The 19,365-nt window shown below is 40.3% G+C and overlaps 1 long non-coding RNA gene across 2 annotated transcripts in view; it reads left to right on the plus strand.

Moving 5' to 3' along the window:
* Nucleotides 1-19,365, plus strand: part of LOC141276813 (uncharacterized) — a 171,064-nt gene that overhangs the window by 26,719 nt on the left and 124,980 nt on the right. The gene's annotated exons all lie outside the window — the stretch shown is intronic.

A 19,365-nucleotide genomic window follows, 5' to 3' on the forward strand; every position in this document is an offset into this window, starting at 1 on the left:
ACTGTGTAATTCGATTTAGCAACTGTTTAGCTAATTAGGAAGTAAGAAATTGGGGCTTAAATGTTGCTTTAAAACTGATAGAATGATTTATTACTCCATTTTAAGTTGAGCAGTCATTTCCAGATACTGGAGAACAAAGATTTCTGTGGTCAAAAGGTTGGGGAAATGTGACATGTCCCAGAAATTTACATCTCATATTAGCATATTAAAGATTAACTCAAAATAAACTGTTTTACTGTTTATTGGTTAAGCCAACAAACCTGTTTTCTTAGCACAACTATTAACATATCTTCCTCTGTAATATTTTATCTTAATACCAATTTGGGTAGCTCTAAGGTGGGAGTGCAAATAAACTGAAATATTGATAAAATTTCACCTTTTCTCATCATGGTGGCTGAAATTTAAATTCTATTCAAGTACAGTTTTGTTTCTTGGCTGATAACATAGCAATTTTTAAATGCATAGACCAGTAATTCTCAAAGTATGGTTCTGGGACCACCAGCAGCTGCATCACTTAGAAACTTGTTAAAATGCAAATTTTCAGGCCCCACCTCTGACCTACTGAATCGGCAACTCTGGGGTGGGGTTCAGCAATGTGTGTTTAACAAGCTCTCTAGGTGATTCCTATATAAGTTAAAGTGTGAGCGCTGCTGCAGAAGACTCTTCAATGGCTGTGCTTCATAATACTCAACTTAAATGGGCCTCTTATAGACCATGAGTCCTGAAGCAAAAAAATTAGCTTAGAGTGACCAACCATCCTGGTTTGCCTGGGAGTGATGGGTTTTCTAGGATGCAGGACTTTCAGCTGAAACTGGGACAGTCCCTGGCAAGCTGGGATGGCTGATCACCCTCTTCCAGTCTGTCTCTCCCCATTTTACAGATGAGGAGACAGAGGTTAAGGGACTCACAAAAGCCCTAGAGCTAGGACGTTGTAGAGGTAGGACGCAAGGGCAGAACGTTTAGTTCATGTTGGGTTCTTATCCATCACACTACATTGCCCGCTAAATGGATGAGAACCCATAGCTGCTTGCTGTTCCATGGCAGAATGGTGGCTGACTGCGCTGGCTTCTCAGAGCTCAGGCTGCAAGTCTTTCTCCATCTGAAGGATACCCCACTTGGGGTTGAAATGAAGTTCCATTCATGGAGATCAGAAAAAAACAATGTATTCTCCATCTCCTACCAATAGTTTAGTATAATGTAGTGACAAAGGCCTGGCTTTGAATCCTAGCTGGACTTACTAGCCCTGTAACCTTGGGCAAACAGCATCCTCTACACCTCAGTTTCCTTATTTATAAAACGGAGATAAAGGTGGTACAAGGACCAAAGGATTAAGTGTGTGAATGCACATAAGGCTCTAAGCACAGTGCTTGGCCCACAGTGAGCAGTCAATACATGTAAACAAGAATCAGGAGGGGGCTTCCCTGCTGTTGCAGTGGTTGAGAGTCCGCCTGCCGATGCAGGGGACACGGGTTCGTGCCCCGGTCTGGGAAGATCCCACGTGCCGCGGAGCGGCTGGGCCCGTGAGCCATGGCCGCTGAGCCTGCGCGTCCGGAGCCTGTGCTCCATGGCAGGAAAGGCCACAACAGTGAGAGACCCACGTACCGCAAAAAAAAAAAAGAATCAGGAGGGAGATCACTCTCATTCTTTGCATTCAGGCCTTGGTACCTAAGCCACCCAGCAAGGTTTCTTTTCTACTGTACTGCAGAAGATGGCGAAGAACCAAAGGATGGGAGACTATTCATTTAGCAAGCAAAAATGATGATTAGCTGCAGCACCCTCCATGGTACCTAGCACACAGTAGAATCCCAACACATATTTTTGAATGAATGAAATGCCTGCTATAAGTCGTGTATGATACCAGGTCTTGCGGATATAGAGATAAACATGATAGGCCAGACTTTGTAGAAACAATCTAATAGAGATTTTTTAAGAAAAGATAGTAACAGAGTACAATAGTCATCACGATAGGAAGATGCAAAATGGAATTGGGTAGACGCTGAAGGAGCATTGAGGAAGGACTTAACTAAGAGTGCAAATGAGAGGTTAAGAAAGGCTTCCCAGGAGGACAGCACAGCTGAGTCTAGAAGGACAAGCAGGAGTCAGTCTTGAGAGAAGGAATGTGTGGGTGTTTCAGTAGAGTGACATATGGACCAAGGCGAGAGGTATGAAGACCATCATTGTCTTGTGAAATGAACAGAGTTGAATATATTTTAACAGTTGATCATTGGAGAGACTGTTAGACCTAGCATGTCCAGGTGGACTGGGAAGGAGTCTGTGTTCTCCCTCCTCCCAGCACATACGTGCACTGCACTGGGTCTTCTGGTACAAATGTGGCTGAATGGCAGGAAAATTAGACAGGAGAGTAAATGTCCCTGTTCTCACCTTCAGGGAAAATTTATTCTTTATTCATTTTTGTTCTCTAGCGCCAAGTTCAAGCTTCTGCAAAGACTGGGTGTTCCCCAAATGCTTCAGACAGACTGGCAGAGTAGCAACACAGGCAGCCAAAACTGTGAACAGGCTCCCCAATTGTTCTGGGGACTTGCTGTTCCCCAGCTCTTTACCCTGAGGGGCTCTGGAGGCTGGGATATGCAGGCCTGGTATTATCCGACTCGACAGAAATAGACTCCCAGGCATGGAAGGCAAGGCACACAAAGGGAGATACATACCCAGCTATATGGGTGTGTACCCCTAGATGCATTTTTACCCCTAAAGTAGAGATTAGATATTTCTGACTCTTTTCTACAAAACTGAACTTGGACAAAACTGCATGTAAACACATTCGTTTCTTCAAATCACTGTCTTTCATCATTTCACAATTAGATTGCAATTTACTGGCTTCTAGAATTAGATTAAAGCAGTCTGTAGGCAGTGACTCTTATTAAACTAATATCTGCCAGAAAGAAAAGCTCCAAGTTTGTTTGAACTCCAAATGATTCAAAATGTGATATCCACATCTCCTCTCTGACCTCCCTTTTCTAATCCTATTGAACTCGGTCTGAATTTTATATAAGGTTTATTTGTCCTGATCAGAAGCTAATAGACTAAAATGTAATTACTATACTTAAGATGTATCGCTGTGGCAATATAAAACTTGTTTTCTTCCTTATATTTCAGCTCAATTGACTTAACTCCAATAACCATTTTTTTCTTTCCTGGAGAGGTCAAGTGGGTTTCAGTTGCAGAGAAGAAAACAAAAGTAATCTCTTTCATTAAGAAAGCATAATGTTAACAAAAGTAAAGCAAGACATGTCTGAGTGAATTGACGTCTCAGAACAAACCAACACTATTTCTAAATGACTGCAACAATTTACAAGTTATTGTTTTAACCCTCTCTTCCATTTTACAGTGGCAAACATATAACTTGGGCGTAAATGTGTTCACAAAAGGGAGGTAGAATAGTTCAACAGTTTCTAATCCTGGCTGTAGCCTCTTACCACTAGAATATCTGGGTCTCCTTTTCTTTGCCTTTAAATGGGGCATGAAAGTACCTGTGCTGAGAGTAGCTTTGTGGTTGTTCAGGGTGGGTGGGAGGAGGGAATAGAGATGACTTCTAATAGGTTTGGGGTTGCTCTTTTGGGATGATGAAATGTTTTGGAATTAGTTGGTAGTGATGGTTACACACCTTGTGAATATACTAATAACCACGGCATTGGGTACCTTAAAATGGTGAATTTTATGGTGTGTGAATTATGTCTCAACTTTTAAAGAAAGTACATGTGCTACGTAAAAGGACTATCATTAGGAGGTATACACAAAACCTTTGTAAAACAAAAAGTGTCATTTTTAGTGAGGAGCAGTTGTATTAGTGGGGAGCGTTTTTTTTTTTGTTTTTTTTGTTTTTTTGCGTTATGCGGGCCTCTCACTATTGTGGCCTCTCCCGTTGCGGAGAACAGGCTCCGGATGCGCAGGCTCAGCGGCCATGGCTCACGGGCCCAGCCGCTCCGCGGCATGTGGGATCTTCCTGGACCGGGGCACGAACCCGTGTCCCCGGCATCGGCAGGCGGACCCTCAACCAGTGTGCCACCAGGGAAGCCCTATTTGGGGTCTTTTTGATGATAGCCATACTGACAGATATGAGGTGATACTTTATTGTGGTTTTGATTTGCATTTCTCTCATGATTAATGAAGTTGAGCATCTTTTCACATGCCTATTGGCCATCTGTATGTCTTCTTCGGAGAAATGCCTATTCAAGTCTTCTGCCCACTTTTTAATCAGGTTGTTTAGGTTTTTTTGATTCTGAGTTGTAGGAGCTGTTTATATATCTTGGATATTAACTCCTTATCAGTCATATCATTTGCAAATATTTTCTCCCATTCAGGAAGCTGTCTTTTCATTTTGTCGATGGTTTCCTTTGCTGTGCAAAAGTGTTTAGGTTTAATTAGGTCTCATTTATTTACCTTGTTTTTGTCTCCTTTGCTTTAGGAGACAGATTTATGTCAAAGAGTGTTCCGCCTATGTTTTCTTCTAGGAATTTTATGGTTTCTGTTCTGACATTTAGGTCTTTAATCCATTTTGAGTTTTTGTGGGTTTTTTTGTTTTTGGGTTTTTTTTTTTGCGGTACGCGGGCCTCTCACTGTTGCGGCCTTACCCGTTGCGGAGCACAGGCTCCGGATGCGCAGCCTCAGCGGCCATGGCTCATGGGCCCAGCCACTCCGCGGCATGTGGGATCTTCCTGGACCGGGGCACGAACCCATATCCCCTGCATCGGCAGGCGGACTCTCAACCACTGCGCCACCAGGGAAGCCCTTATTTTTTTATATGGTGTGCAGAAGGGACTTTAGACACCTCAGAGAGCATCTAATCCAACCTCCTACGTCGTAGAGGAGGGAGCTATGTTCAGAGAACTAGTTAGCAGAACCAAGACTAGATCCCTGATCTTTTAACCGGCAACCTAGTGAACATAGATTGGTAATTCGAAAATCCATACCACAGCGTAAACTGAGGAACTTGTTAAAAATGCAAAGTTTAAGGATCTCACTTGAGACCTAAATAGGAATTTGGGGGACTAGGGTATGTGAGTCTGGATTCAGTTACAAGTGCCCCAGGTGATTCTGATGTTTGGGATCCACCCTTAGAAAAGAAAACAAAATACTAATACCTGCATCCCGCCATCCTCCGAGATGCTCATGTGTTGATCTGAGCTGTAGGGGGTCTCTCATGTGCAGCCAAGGTTGAGAATCACTAACTTAAATTAATGCACATTAGAATCACTGGGGAAACTTTAGTAATACTTCAAGTGCCTGGGTCCAGCCCCTAGAGGTTCTAATTTAATTTGCCTGGGTCTCAGGGCAGTGATATTTTTTCAAAATCTCACCAGGTAATTCTGAGGTTCCGTGAAGATCTGAGAACCATCGACTCAGATCTTACTGCTTTCCTTATACAGAAGTTGTAAAAGAATATAAATATGGAAAGTTATTGTCAACTAATGTTGCAAAGTGGATGATGACAATGACTAAGATATTTCGTGAGTGCTCACTATGTACCAGGCACCATGCTCAGCATGGTTTTAGCATATCTCATTTAATCTTCAACAGCATTAGCCTGCTAGTGTTATTTTCCCTTTCCCTTGATTGTAGCGTATCATTGGTTGAAGACTATCTGTTTAATAACAGTTATCAGAGAGTGTCTCTTGTTACTTAACAAGAAAGTACGGAAACTTTATCAGTCCTTCAGTGACAAAGGTTTGCTTTACTTAGAATAAACATAAATGTATAGTTATTTAAGATGAAATACAATAAACGTGTATGGTCCTATCAAATGCAAATAACTCATCTGAAGTGATATGAAATGAACAGATACCTTCTATAATATCTGCTAACTTCTCTTACATTCACAAATGACAGTTATATCCCATTCTGAGGCATCCACACTGGGCCTGGCAGCTGGCAAATTTATTTAGACACATCCCATTTCAGAAATAGTAAAATGTGGGGGAAAAGGTATATCTTAGAGTCACGGAAATATGGTATTTATTATGCCTATTTTCAGATGATTTTTAAGAGATTAAGTGACTAACCCAAAGTAACATGGTTGATTATATGGCCAAGCTAGAAATACAATCCGGCACCCCTGATGCTAGAGTTCTTAAGAAGCTCCTTGACTAACAAACTGTAACTTACAAACTTTCCTTGACAAGAAAACAGCTATTTGTCAGAACAAAATCTTGTCAGCTCTGCCTGCAGCCAACAGTTGAACTTAGGAGTCCCCTGGGCCTTGCAAAGGAATGAACGCAGTGGTGGGCTTTCAGGACCTAACCAACCTCTAGAGTAGAGCTGGAATGTCTTTCAGTGCAATGCAGGAACTGATTTTAAAGTATTTTAAAGCAGGTACAAAAACTGAAAATTCAGAGTCCAACAAGATATAAATGCGTTTATCTTTGAAAACAATAATTTAAAAAGTCAAGACAGTTAAGAAAGGAAAACAGGTTGAGACTATAGAATGGGGATGAAAATGATTTGTTGGATCAGTTTTATGCTTTGAACGGGCCATTGTCAAATTGTCAGTATGACCAAATTCACCTGACATTGTTTGGTTCTTTTTCTTTTAAAATTACTGTTTAGTTATAAGAAAATTTAATGCTGATTTTAAAAAAGAAAGCAACAAAGAACAATTCAGAAATAAAAAGAATAATTAAACATTTAATAAAAATAAATTAAACATTTAATCTCCCTCCCCACTCATCTAAGAGATAATCAGTTTGGGGCATATTTTTCTAGAATATCCATGTCTAAAACAATTTTTTTTTTATTAACATGGGGTCATTATGTGTAGTTTAAACTTGCTTTTTTTCAATTTAACAATATACAGTGACCATCTTACCTTATTTTAACTAGAGGGTAAATTAAACAACCTTCTGTAAGCACATTGAATTTCTTTTGTAGCTCCAAATGTTTGTTTGGCATCACAGAAACATTCTTAAATGCAGCCCTACTCTCCCAGCTTTAATAAAACTCTGTAAGTCAAATCCAAAGTCACTGAACAAGATGACACATCGTTCTTCTCCGCTGGTACAGAGAAGACTCAGTTTGTGGCTTCCGACGTTTGTGAGGTGCTAAATAGCAACCTCCCTCCCCGATTCCTCATACCTACGGTCAGCGCTAGGCTGGTAAACCAGCTTTGGGTGTGGGTGAGGAGTAGTAGTTCCTCGATATCCATGGTGTAAATACTCCCACTATGGCCAATTTCAAGTACAAAGAGTTTAACAATTAACTCGCAAAACTCTTGATTATTTAACAATCAGCTCTGAGCAGCTAAAGCACATGCGTGTCAAGTCAATCAACGATTAATGATGGCACCTATAGGACATTTTAATCTGATTTCCTACGTATGGTCACTGCAACTAAAAGAAAGGCAGTGTAATGGAACAAATGACCAAAGGCCAAAAATGGGAGGGAAAAAATGAATCAGGGGAAAATCCCCCTCATATTTCTGTATTAACTTGGAATTTCTAGAATATAACCTCTGAGTATAATGAGGTCCTTTTGTAGATGTACAGTATAAATATTATTATGCTAGCATTTTTTTCTTTTCCCAGATAAAAATAAAGTAGCTCACAAGTCTGGTTTTATGTACCATTAAAGTTCTTTTGCAATTTTCCCTTTCACAGCTGTTGAATAGCTTATACCTCCAATACTTTTTTCCTGCATAATGATTTTTATGGAAGCGAATATAGTAAGCATTTTAAAGTCTTACCAGCAGTGACAGTAAAACAATGGGACTTTTAAAATCCAACCATGCGTTTGGAAAGATAGGAAAACCATGAATTTATTTCCTGGGAAACCACACACTCGTTCTGTTGAGGATACAATTGCTCAAAGTGTTTTGGAAATCCTCTTTTTAAATTGTCTTTAGCACAAGATTATTAGGTGTGGATGAAAATTACCTAGGTTGCCCTATTGTGCTGCTTCATATGTTTTAAATAAAAAAATAGAACCTCTGATATAGGGTGAAAAGCAATAGATTTGAAATCAGATCTGAATTCAAGTCCAACCTCTGTTTTGTAACTTGGCATATTCCTTAACTTCTCTTAACCTCACTTTTTTCCTCTGCAATTGGAGAATAAAAGTGTCTACAGCAGGGCTTGTCCTGAAGATTAAATGAAACAAGGCATTGTTACAGCACCTTGTGATATGAAACCCACTCTCCAAATGTAAGTTATTGTTGGCCCAGCTTTATTAGAACTGAATGGGCTTTGCTATTTCCAAAACGTAGATGTAACCGCTGAAAGCACAAATGTTCCATCATTTGAAAAATGTTCGAACGAATGTGGAAGAGGCTCTGATTCCTCATTTGAACACAAATGAGGACTCAGCTGGGATCCAGAGAAATTATATCCTGGGTTGAAGCCCTCCTCACTCACCAGGTCCTTAACATTCTCATTTCTTCCTGATTCTCTGCTTCCCTGCACCTACTCCACTGGGTGAGAGTAGGGAGTGCTGGCTAAATTCAGGGTATTTATGAAATGAAATTTGCAAGGATCCTGGCTGGGCTTTTGACAAGAACATCATCATCCCTTGTACACCTAGCAGCCTGAGCCAGCCAGCCCTTCCTCCTCTGAAATGGCTGACTCTAGCACTGCTGCTATTCTTGCCACATTAAGAGAGCCTCAACCTGAGGGGCAGGACCACAGATTCCACAGTGGAGCACAGAGCATGTACACTCTGAAGCTATGAGTGAGAAATTAACTGTAAGCCCCTCTAAGCCACAGTCACCCGCACTGCTAAGCAGATCCCAACCCTCCCACCCTGAACCTGCTTGGTCACATGAATGAAATATTTAGCCAGGTTACCCCAAGTTTCTTGCTGTAAAACTAATCCTTTGTGGTTTGCTAGAGCAATTACTGAAGTCTATCATCTGCAATACTTCTTTCAAATCTAAAAGTATTCTCTCTTTTCATTTTTCATGTTAATCAGGAAAAATAAACGGCCATCACTAAGGTATTCCAACAATGCTTGCACCATGTGTAGTCTACAAAATAGAACAACGGATAAATACATATCAGTTTACTGCATTCTGGATTGTTTTTTCTTTTTAGTTTTAAAAGTATGCTTTGATTATAAGAAAATACGGAGGGAAAACTGTTTAACATATGAGGAAAAAAGAAAACCTCTCACATGTGGCTACAAAATTTTCATTTATGGTGACGAACTGTCCTGTATGAGGACCACCTTATCCAAAGTTTTACTGTGGGAACCCTCTCTAGATTCCACACCCTGACAGTGCAGGTCTTTGTAGTTAATGCAAGTTAGAGTATGATCTGCCTTAAAAAAAAAAAAGGCAGGGGCTTCCCTGGTGGCGCAGTGGTTGAGAGTCCGCCTGCCGATGCAGGGGACACGGGTTCGTGCCCCGGTCCAAGAACATCCCACATGCCGCAGAGCGGCTGGGCCCGTGAGCCATGGCCGCTGAGCCTGCACGTCCGGAGCCTGTGCTCCGCAACGGGAGAGGCCACAACAGTGAGAGGCCTGCGTACCGCAAAAAAAAAAAAAAAAAAAGGCAAACACAAATATAATAATATTTGAAACAATTTATAAGATAACAACTGTTCCAGTGACAGATTAAACATAGTAAATACTCTGGCGCAAGATTTGGTTATTCTTTGGTTGGAGCCACCACAGATGATTTGAAAAACAAGCAAACAAACAAACAAAACAAACAACCCCCCCCCCAGCTTTTTCTTTTAAGAATTCCTTGAAGTGGAGGAATCTCAATGTGATAACTCTATTAGTATTCTGTAACTGTCAACTTTGAAGCTGAGTATTTGATGTTTGAAGGTAAATTAGATACTAAAGTAGCAGACCAAATGTTCAAATGTTCTCACCTAGTACTAATCAGTACCTCAGGCCCATTTTGTAAAGCATTCAGTTATGTATTTCTTTATTTGCTGTTGCTGCCTGTAAACATTAGCAGAATGTACACCCCACCATAGCTCCTGGTCACTTAGTCCCATCAGTTATTAGTTTCTCAGGGTCAAATAGAATCTTTGAAGTCTTAGTATTAATGTTAAAATAAACTACTTAATTGGAAAATGTTTAAGCAATGATGAGATTGAACTTTCCTTTTTTTTCTCCTAATGGAGACAATAGGTTTTCACAGTGAGTATCTTAAAAATATATTTTTTTTCATTTTAAAAGTAACTCAAGTTCACAGAATACAAAAATGGAGATTAAAAAAATGAAGACATAAGTTACCTGTAGTCTGACCACCAAAAGAACAACTTAACATTTTGCTGTTTACCTTTTAAGAAATACTGTATTGCAATTGAAAAATATTGGGTTGGCCAAAAAGTGGGTTTGGGTTTTTCTGTAAGATGCTACGGAAAACCCGAACGAACTTTTTGGCCAACCCAATATCTGTATTGAGAATTTCGTATGTGCCCAGAACTGTTTTGGATGTGAAAGAGATGAGCAGGGCAAGGACTTGTCTCCAAGGACTCACAAAGAGGGCGTTCAAGTTATTGACCAGGAGCTCATTTTCAAAGGGTTAGCTGACGTTTGAGAGTTTTCCTTGTTTTAAATATTATGGTTTTAAGCCTAATTGAAAACAGTTCTAAGATATGTCAAAGTCTACTACGACCTCTTTGAGTCGACAACTTCATTCTGATACACACACACACACACACACACACACACACACACACACACACACACACAGCATTACTTCCCAGACTTATTTACATATGAAGTCCTTTTTTCAGTGAAAACATTGCTGTACCCAAAAGGAATGAAAGTACATATCCACAAAAAGACTGGTATAAGAATGTTCATAGCATCTTTTTTCTTTTTTTAAGAATTTTTACTTCATTAGTTTATTTACTTATTTAATTATTTGGCTGTGTCAGGTCTTAGTTGCAGCACGTGGGATCTTTTGTTGCGGCACGCGGGCTCTCTAGTTGAGGCGCGCAAGCTCAGTAGTTGCAGCACACAGGCTTAGTTGCCCCGCGGCATGTGGGATTTTAGTTCCCCGACCAGGGATCGAACCCCCATCCCCTGCACTGGGAGGCGGACTCTTAACCACTGGACCACAAGGGAAGTCCCCAGCATCTTTATTTATAATAGGAATGAACTAATTCACACAACAACGTATCTGTGAACCTCACAACATGAACTACTGTTTCACACAACAACAGAAACATTAGGCCAATGGTAAGAAACAGGCACAATTTGGTACACACTGTATGGTACCATTTATACAAAATACAAAATCAGGCAAAACTAAGCTATGGTAACAGAAATTATTCAGAATATTGATTCTAGGAGGGTCTAGGGGTAACTGGAAAGGAGCCCAAGGAACTTTTTGGAATGATGGAAATGTCCTCTATCTTAATTTGGGTGATGGTAACACAAGTGTATGCTTCTTAGTAACTTTTAATTTTGTTATACTTTTGAACTTACAGAAAAGTTGCAAGGCTAGTACAAGGAACTTCCACATTCCCTTCATCCAGATCACCAACTGTTGGGTGTATACATTTGTTGAAACTCAAGGAACTGCACACTTAATTTCTGTGCATTTTACTGTGTGTAAATTTCATTTTATAAAGGAGGAATAATGCTATTTTTACTGAAAAACTTCTCAGAATTTGTTAAGTCTTCAAAAGAATGTTGGATACTTTATGCATTACTTCCTAGATTTTTTGGGTGTGAAACCCAGCATTCAGTAAAAACCTGCTGTACCAGCATTCTGAGGGAGGCCTGTTGGGACCCAATGCTCTAGGACAGCAGTTCTCAGCCCTGACCGCACACTGGAATCAGCCACTTCAGGGAGTGTCTAAAACTCCTAAAGTCCAGGCTGCACCCCCACACTAACTATATTAGACTCTCCATTGGTGGTGTCCAGGTATCCGCCTATTATTAAATAGTCCAGGTGCTTCCAAGGCACAGCCATGGTTGAGAACCAATGTCTTACAGAAACAGCACCTCTCTCTGTTTTTTTTCCCCAAAATATATTAGATTTGGTTTTTATTGTAGAGCACACACATCTCTCTTTCAAGCATCTGTACTTGCCCAATTAGAAGATGACTCACATTTAATAAATATCACCACCAAGTCCAAGGGCCTGGCATCCTCCCTTGTAGGGTATCACTGAGATCAGAGGTCTGTCTTACTGGCTGGTGCCCACCTGGCTGGTTTTCTGACTTCTGGGATTCTGGATTCCAGCCTTTAGACCCCCCAGTTCCTGCCTGCTGTGGGTCAGGTACCCACATCCACCTATGGTATTTGCCCATTTTCTTCCAGTCCAGCCTGTGCTACTAATGATTTGATTGGTTTCTGGGCCATCTGACCAGCATTCAGTGAGAAAATGCTTTTGTCCCTGGGGCTGTGCAGTCTTATCCTGAAATTTCTCAAGCCATCCTACTTCCCACTGTGTTTCCAGACCTGTGTCTGGTCTCTTACCTCATTCTTGACCACAATCTCAAACTGACCTCTTGGATTTAGCAGCTGATTCTGCTCCAGTCCTTGCTCCAAATGGTACTGCACCCAATGCATCTATCACAGTAGCAGCCTCCTCTGCCCCCTCTAGAACCAGCACCTTCCAGCCCAAACCAGGACCTCTCTCTAGTGCCAGCTGGGTGAGCCTTAGCTTGAGAAAGGAGATGGGGCAGTTTCTCCTGCCTCAGCTAATGTCCCCCATCTCACCTTAATGTGCAGTTTGGGCCTGACCACTCTGGCTTGGCTGGTCTGACCCTCTGACCCAGCCTGGCCATTTTATTCTGCTGGACGTTGCAAAGAGCTGGAATTAAATAAGAGAAAATGCCTGGACATGCATTAGGCTGAAGCCGTTGTATCAGGTTTCTGTGTGCTTCAGAGGGGCTGGTGTCTGCCCTGCATTCCATTCTACTGACCATGTGGTACATTCTCGGTACTGGCGGCCGGATGAAGTGCGTATCAGAAAATACAGCTGCTCACCCTTCAGAACTCCAAGTGCCCTCTCCTGTCATCCGCCTTCCCCGGCTCCAGCCTGCCCCTTCCTGGCCTGGGCTGTAGCTTTGATCCAGGGTTTATCCTCATGTCTATTCATGGTTTGGATCTGTCTCTAGCTTCAAACCCATGTCACAGATCCCTCCAAGGGGATGGAGAGGCCAAATTCCTGACGTCAGGTTCACGGACATCTGTTGCGTTTGCCTGCTCAGCCTCCACTCTATTCTTCTGGTAACAACACCCAACTTGGGCTTGGGGGAGTCTGTGCTCGTCTCCAGTCAGAAATAACATAGATCCATCATGTGTGTGAAGTGTCCCTCCCTTGGCTAAGGTGTGGGCAGAAATCCCGAACTAAATCATTCAAGTGCTCTCTGAATGGAGCAGAGCAGCAAAAAGCTTTACCAAGGCCCCAGACAGTCAAACCTACTTATCTAGAATGTAATGCTTTTTTTTTTAAACATCTTTATTGGAGTATAATTGCTTTATAATGGTTTGTTAGTTTCTGCTTTATAACAAAGTGAATCAGTTATGCATATACATATGTTCCCGTATCTCTTCCCTCTTGCGTCTCCCTCCCTCCCACCCTCCCTATTCCACCCCTCTAGGTGGTCACAAAGCACCAAGCTGATCTCCCTGTGCTATGCAGCTGCTTCCCACTAGCTATCTATTTTACGTTTGGTAGTGTATATATGTCCATGCCACTCTCTCACTTTGTCACAGCTTACCCTTCCCCCTCCCCATATCCTCAAGTCCGTTCTCTAGTAGGTCTGTGTCTTTATTCCTGTCGTACCCCTAGGTTCTTCATGACATTTTTTTCCTCGAGCCACTGAACTCCCTAGTTCCTGCCCTTTTCTAAGCTTCATTCTAAAGCTTTTTGTTCAATTCCCAGAGTTCCTTAATTATTATTATTATTATTTACAGTAGTAAGAATTGGTTCTGTTGTTTGTGGCCAATAGATACAACTAGCTCTCAGGCAACATTTTTTTTTCTTTTTGTATGATTTTATAGAATTATTCTGAAAGGGCGATTTGTATCCCAGGATCGCACTAAAGGACTGTAGATCAGATTAGATTACAGCTCTTCCCATACAGTCCTCACACTGTGCAGCCTAGATGTTAGGAACTTAGGTAATATGCAGTGCCAAAGACTTGCTGTCTTTATATTAGGGGAACTGTCTATTAATCACTTCCAATGGATGGGTTGGGGGGGCATTTATTTAACATTTAGAGACATCCATATGAAATGTAAATAATTTATTCACCTAAATTTTCTTGAAAACAGCATCTCAGAGCTTCCAAAGTTCACTAGAGTTTTTTTCTTTTAAAGAGATGCGCTATCACTGAATGTTTTATATTTTAAATATTCTTCTACCTCATGATTTTTAATAGTTGCCCGGTATTCCATCGTATAGCTATCACTAAAGTTATGTCATATTTTATAATTACTATTGCTAGACATTTAATTGGTCTCCTTTCTTTGGTTATTATAATAATTTATGTTCTTGTATATGAATTTTTGTGTGAATGTTTATTTTTTAATTTTCATTTGGTTGCACTGGGTCTTAGCTGTGGCAGGCGGGCTCCTTAGTTGTGACATGTGGGCTCCTTAATTGTGGCATGCGAATTTTCAGTTGCATCATACATGTGGGATCTATTTCCCTGACCAGGGATTGAACCCAGGCACCCTGCATTGGGAGCATGGAGTTTTATCCACTGCGCCACCAGGGAAGAAGTCCCTGTGTGAATGTTTAACTATCAAGATAAATTTCTAGAATTAGAACTTCTCAAAAAAAAAAAAAAAAGAAGAAGAGATACCCTATGATTTCTATTTGGTAATTGAAAATAATGGAATTTGATCAAATTTTTCAAGTTTCCACAAAATTTTCTGGTTGCAGGAGGATAAAATATCCTCTTTTTTGGTTCTGAAAGGAATTGTCATTATTATCATCTATTATCTCTAATATATATTGTACACTTCATATGCAAAGGTAACATCCTAGATCCATCATGAATGTAAAGTAAACAATTAGAGTGGTTTTTACAGGATGAAAAGAGTGTCAAGTCTTTGGGGGCCCACAGACTTTGTATCTATGTATCATCTGTGTCTCACTTGTATCATCCTAGCCAAGGTAGTTGTTTTACATCTCAGAGCCTGTTTCCTCATTTATTAAGCAGAGCATGCCAGTAATATCTATTTCATGGAGACCCAGTACAGGTTGGATGAGAACAGCTTTCAGGCTGGCATGTCATAGGCAAACAGACATTTGTTGAATTTGTATATTTCTTCCCAGGTCCACTTTGCTCTCCCAAAATGCTTTCTTAAAATTATACAGTAGGCAGATGATACAAAACTGTCCCTGGGACTTAAGCATAGAAAATATTCCTGACAAAGTACCTTTTGGGGTATTTGGTCCAGGAACATAGCCAATGGCTTTGTAAGCATTATCTCGCCTTTGTACAATAGAACCTCTTATTCCTTTGGCTTCTTGACTACTTTGGATCGCTCTACTTCTACATATGCTCAAGTTCAACCTGGAAAAGACCAGGGTCTAAACTCAAAACCCATTATCTTACTGAGGAGAAAACTGAGGTATAAGGGAGACAAAACGTGTGGCTTGCCCATGAACACAATGTTAATTAGAGGTCCAAAAAGGCTTTTTTACTGTCTTACTCTCTCTGTCCCCCAACATTTGAGGAATTGTGCTAAGTCAAGGAATAAACTAGATGGATAAAGAAATGATAGAGAAGCTTGTCTCATATCAGGCAAACTTTCAGTCTGTGGGCACTTTGAAAAGCACGAGAAGAGGTAGGAAGTGCTGATGGGGAGGGCTTGGAATGCAGACTGTAGTCCTGTACACAAAAGGCACAGCCAGTCAGTCCACCGCACTGATTCTCTGTTTCTGACAATGGATGCATTTTGTACCTGTGTGAAATTGGAAGACACTAAAATAAGAAATAATAATAAATGTATGTTGATACTGATTTTTGGGGGGGAGTCTTTCAGTTCCTGCCTATGTCTTAGAAAATGAAAATAATTAAGAGATGGTTTTCATTTAAAGCCCAACTCAGCTGTATTTTTGGACACAAGTGAAAAAGAAAAGAAGAAAAGAAATTTAAATCAGCAAGGGTGTAACTATTATCCAAATAATTGTAAATGTTTGATTGTAAATGTTGTATATTGTTGTAAATTGTAAGTGTTGATATGCCAAATAAGACATCTGAATAGCGTCTGGCTTATGAAGGCACTTAATAAATATTTGTTGAATGAATGAAAGATAAATATTTGTATGAGCAAATCAAGTCATTTGTTAATTTTTAAGTTATATTATGGCATATGGAGCTGGAAGGAGCCAGGAACATTGGTTCAATCCTGACATTTTACAGAGGAGGAACTGACCTCAAGAAAGGTCACTTGGGACTTGCTTGCTGGTCCAGTGGTTTAGACTCTGCACTTCCAATGCAGGAGGCACAGATTCAATCCCTGGTCGGGGAACTAAGATCCCACATGCCGCATAGTATGGCCAAAAAATTAATAAAAAAACAGAATCACACAGCTTAAAAAAAAAAAAAAGGAAAGACAGAAAGGAAAGGTCACTTGACTAAAGCACAGGCTACTGGCAACTCTGGAAATTTTCTTACTTCCCTGCAAGTTGTCATTGCAAACCTCTTCCCACAAATTGGCTTTTAATGTGTACACAGTCAGCTTACTGACTTAATAGGTTTCCCCCCTCAGTTTGCCCCAATAATTTAGCATTCTTTCATTCATACAGCATATATTTATTGTATGCTACTGTGCCAGGCACTATTCTAAGCAGTGAACAAAACAGACCAAAATCCTGCCTTTGGGGAGCTAATATTCTAGTGGGGGAAAGGCAGGCAATAAAAAAGAAAGTAAACATATGTTATATCAGATGGTAATAAGTTCTCAAATAAAGAAGGATAAAAACGATGTGGATTCACTCCTAGGTGTATACTCAAAAGAAATGATAACATATGTCCACACAAAAACTTGTACCAACTGTTCTTAGCAGCATTACTCACAATAGCCAAGAAGTGGAAATAATCCAAATATCCATCAACTGATGAATGGAGCAATAAAATGCGGTACATCCATACAGTGGAATATTATCTGGCAATAAAAAGGAATGAAGTACTGATACATAGTACAATGTGGATAAACTTCAAAAACATTATGCTACTAACACAATGTTGTAAATCAACTATACTGCAATAAAAACAACAACAACAAAAATTATGCTAAGAAACCAGTCACAAAGGACTACATATTGTATAATTCCATTTATATGAAAAGTCCAAAATAAGCAAATAATTTAGAGACAGAAAGTAGATTAGTGGTTGCCTAGGTCTGGGAAGTTAGGGTGATTGAGAAGTGATGGCTAAAATGTGCAGAATTTCTTTGGGGGGCAAGGAAAATATTCTAGGATTGATAGTGATCATGGTTGCATAAGTCTGTGAATATATTAAAAGTCACTGAATTGTACACTTTAAATGGGTGAATTGTGTAGGAGGTGAGTTATATCTCAATAAAGCTTTTTTTTTTTTTACATCTTTATTGGAGTATAATTGCTTTACAATGGTGTGTTACTTTCTGCTTTATAACAAAGTGAATCAGTTATATACATATGTTCCCATATCTCTTCCCTCTTGCGTCTCCCTCCCTCCCACCCTCCCCATCCCACCCCTCTAGGTGGTCACAAAGCACCAAGCTGATCTCCCTGTGCTATGCGGCTGCTTCCCACTAGCTATCTATTTTATGTTTGGTAGTGTATATATGTCCATGCCACTCTCTCACTTTGTCACAGCTTACCCTTTCCCCTCCCCATATCCTCAAGTCCATTCTCTAGTAGGTCTGTGTCTTTATTCCTGTCTTACCCCTAGGTTCTTCATGACATTTTTTTTTCTTAAATTCCATATATATGTGTTAGCATACGGTATTTGTCTTTCTCTTTCTGACTTACTTCACTCTGTATGACAGACTCTAGGTCCATCCACCTCATTACAAATAGCTCAATTTCGTTTCTTTTTATGGCTGAGTAATATTCCATTGTATATATGTGCCACATCTTCTTTATCCATTCATCCGATGATGGACACTTAGGTTGTTTCCATCTCCTGGCTATTGTAAATAAAGCTGTTTTTAAAATAAATATGGAAAGTACTAGGGTGAGAGTGGGCTGCTGCTCTTTTAGGGAATTTGGTCAAGGAAGGTCTTGTTGATAATGTGACATTTGAGTGGAGACCTCAAGGAACTGAGGGAGTGAGCCTGTGGATATCTGGGGGAAGAACGTCTCAGGCAGAGGGGACAGCAAATGTAAAGGCCCTGTGGTGAGTAAAAGATTGAGATGTTAGAGGAACATCATGTGGCAGTTGGAGAGAGCAAACGGGAGATGGTAGAAGAGGAAGTTAGATGGTTAATAGAATTGGGTGGGGATGTGCTGGCCTCTGAAGAACTGTGGCTTTTCCCTGAGTGAAATGGGCAGATACTGGAGGCTTTTGAGTGGAGGCATGACATGATTTCTAGACAAATCACGCTGCTATCCTTATCATAGATCAGAAAATTAACTCATTTCACAACAGTATTCAAAGGAACTTCTGACTTCACTTTTGGGCTTAAAGTTCAGAACATAAGTGGAACCACAGGTGGGGGTAGTGGGGTCTCTTACCCAAGCCTGCTGAGAGCATTGCTTAGTCTGTACTGTCAGAACTAGAAGTTAGGGAGGAGCTTGGAACTCTGAGGCTAGATCTGACATAATTTCATCTGGTTTTATAAAAAACTTTCCACGTGAGAAGAGACAGCCATCAGATTAACCAGTAACTATATTTGATAGTAAGAATGCCAGGCCATAAAAGGATGATCTGATATAACTGGAAGTTCCTATCTGATATAACTCAAGGCCAGTGGTAGAGATTAGCAGTGGAAACTGACTTCTGAGTCCTTGCCTAAATCAAAGGGTAGACGGAGGGAAGATAAGTTACTGAATGCACAGACTTCAGAATCCATTCATGTGTCCTTAACTTCTCTCTTTACTTGTGCTTTTTACCAAGAGACACTGCAGAATCAGTGGCGGCAAGAACGGGTGGAGGGAGGAAGTGATGAAATTTATTTTCTTTAATGATGAAATAACTCCTTATTGTTTTCCAGGACTAGTTATTTATTTATTTTCTTCCTCCACATTTCAAATCAAACTATTAAAAAATGCATATTCTAAAGTATCCTATTTCTGTGGGTGAAGTTTAAGGAATAGATTTTTTGGGGGCTTTTTCACTTTGCTTAGCTAACTTCACTGTTGACAACTTGCAAATTGCATTTACTCAAATAAAAGAAATAACATGGCTTAGTACAAGGCATTTTGAAAGAACAACTAGTCTGTATACTAGAGAATTATGTTGCAGGAGGTGAGAAATGCCCTTGAGTCAGTCGTTCTTAGTA

The sequence above is a fragment of the Tursiops truncatus genome, chromosome 16 (assembly GCF_011762595.2).
Source record: "Tursiops truncatus isolate mTurTru1 chromosome 16, mTurTru1.mat.Y, whole genome shotgun sequence".
Classification (NCBI taxonomy): Eukaryota; Metazoa; Chordata; class Mammalia; order Artiodactyla; family Delphinidae; genus Tursiops; species Tursiops truncatus.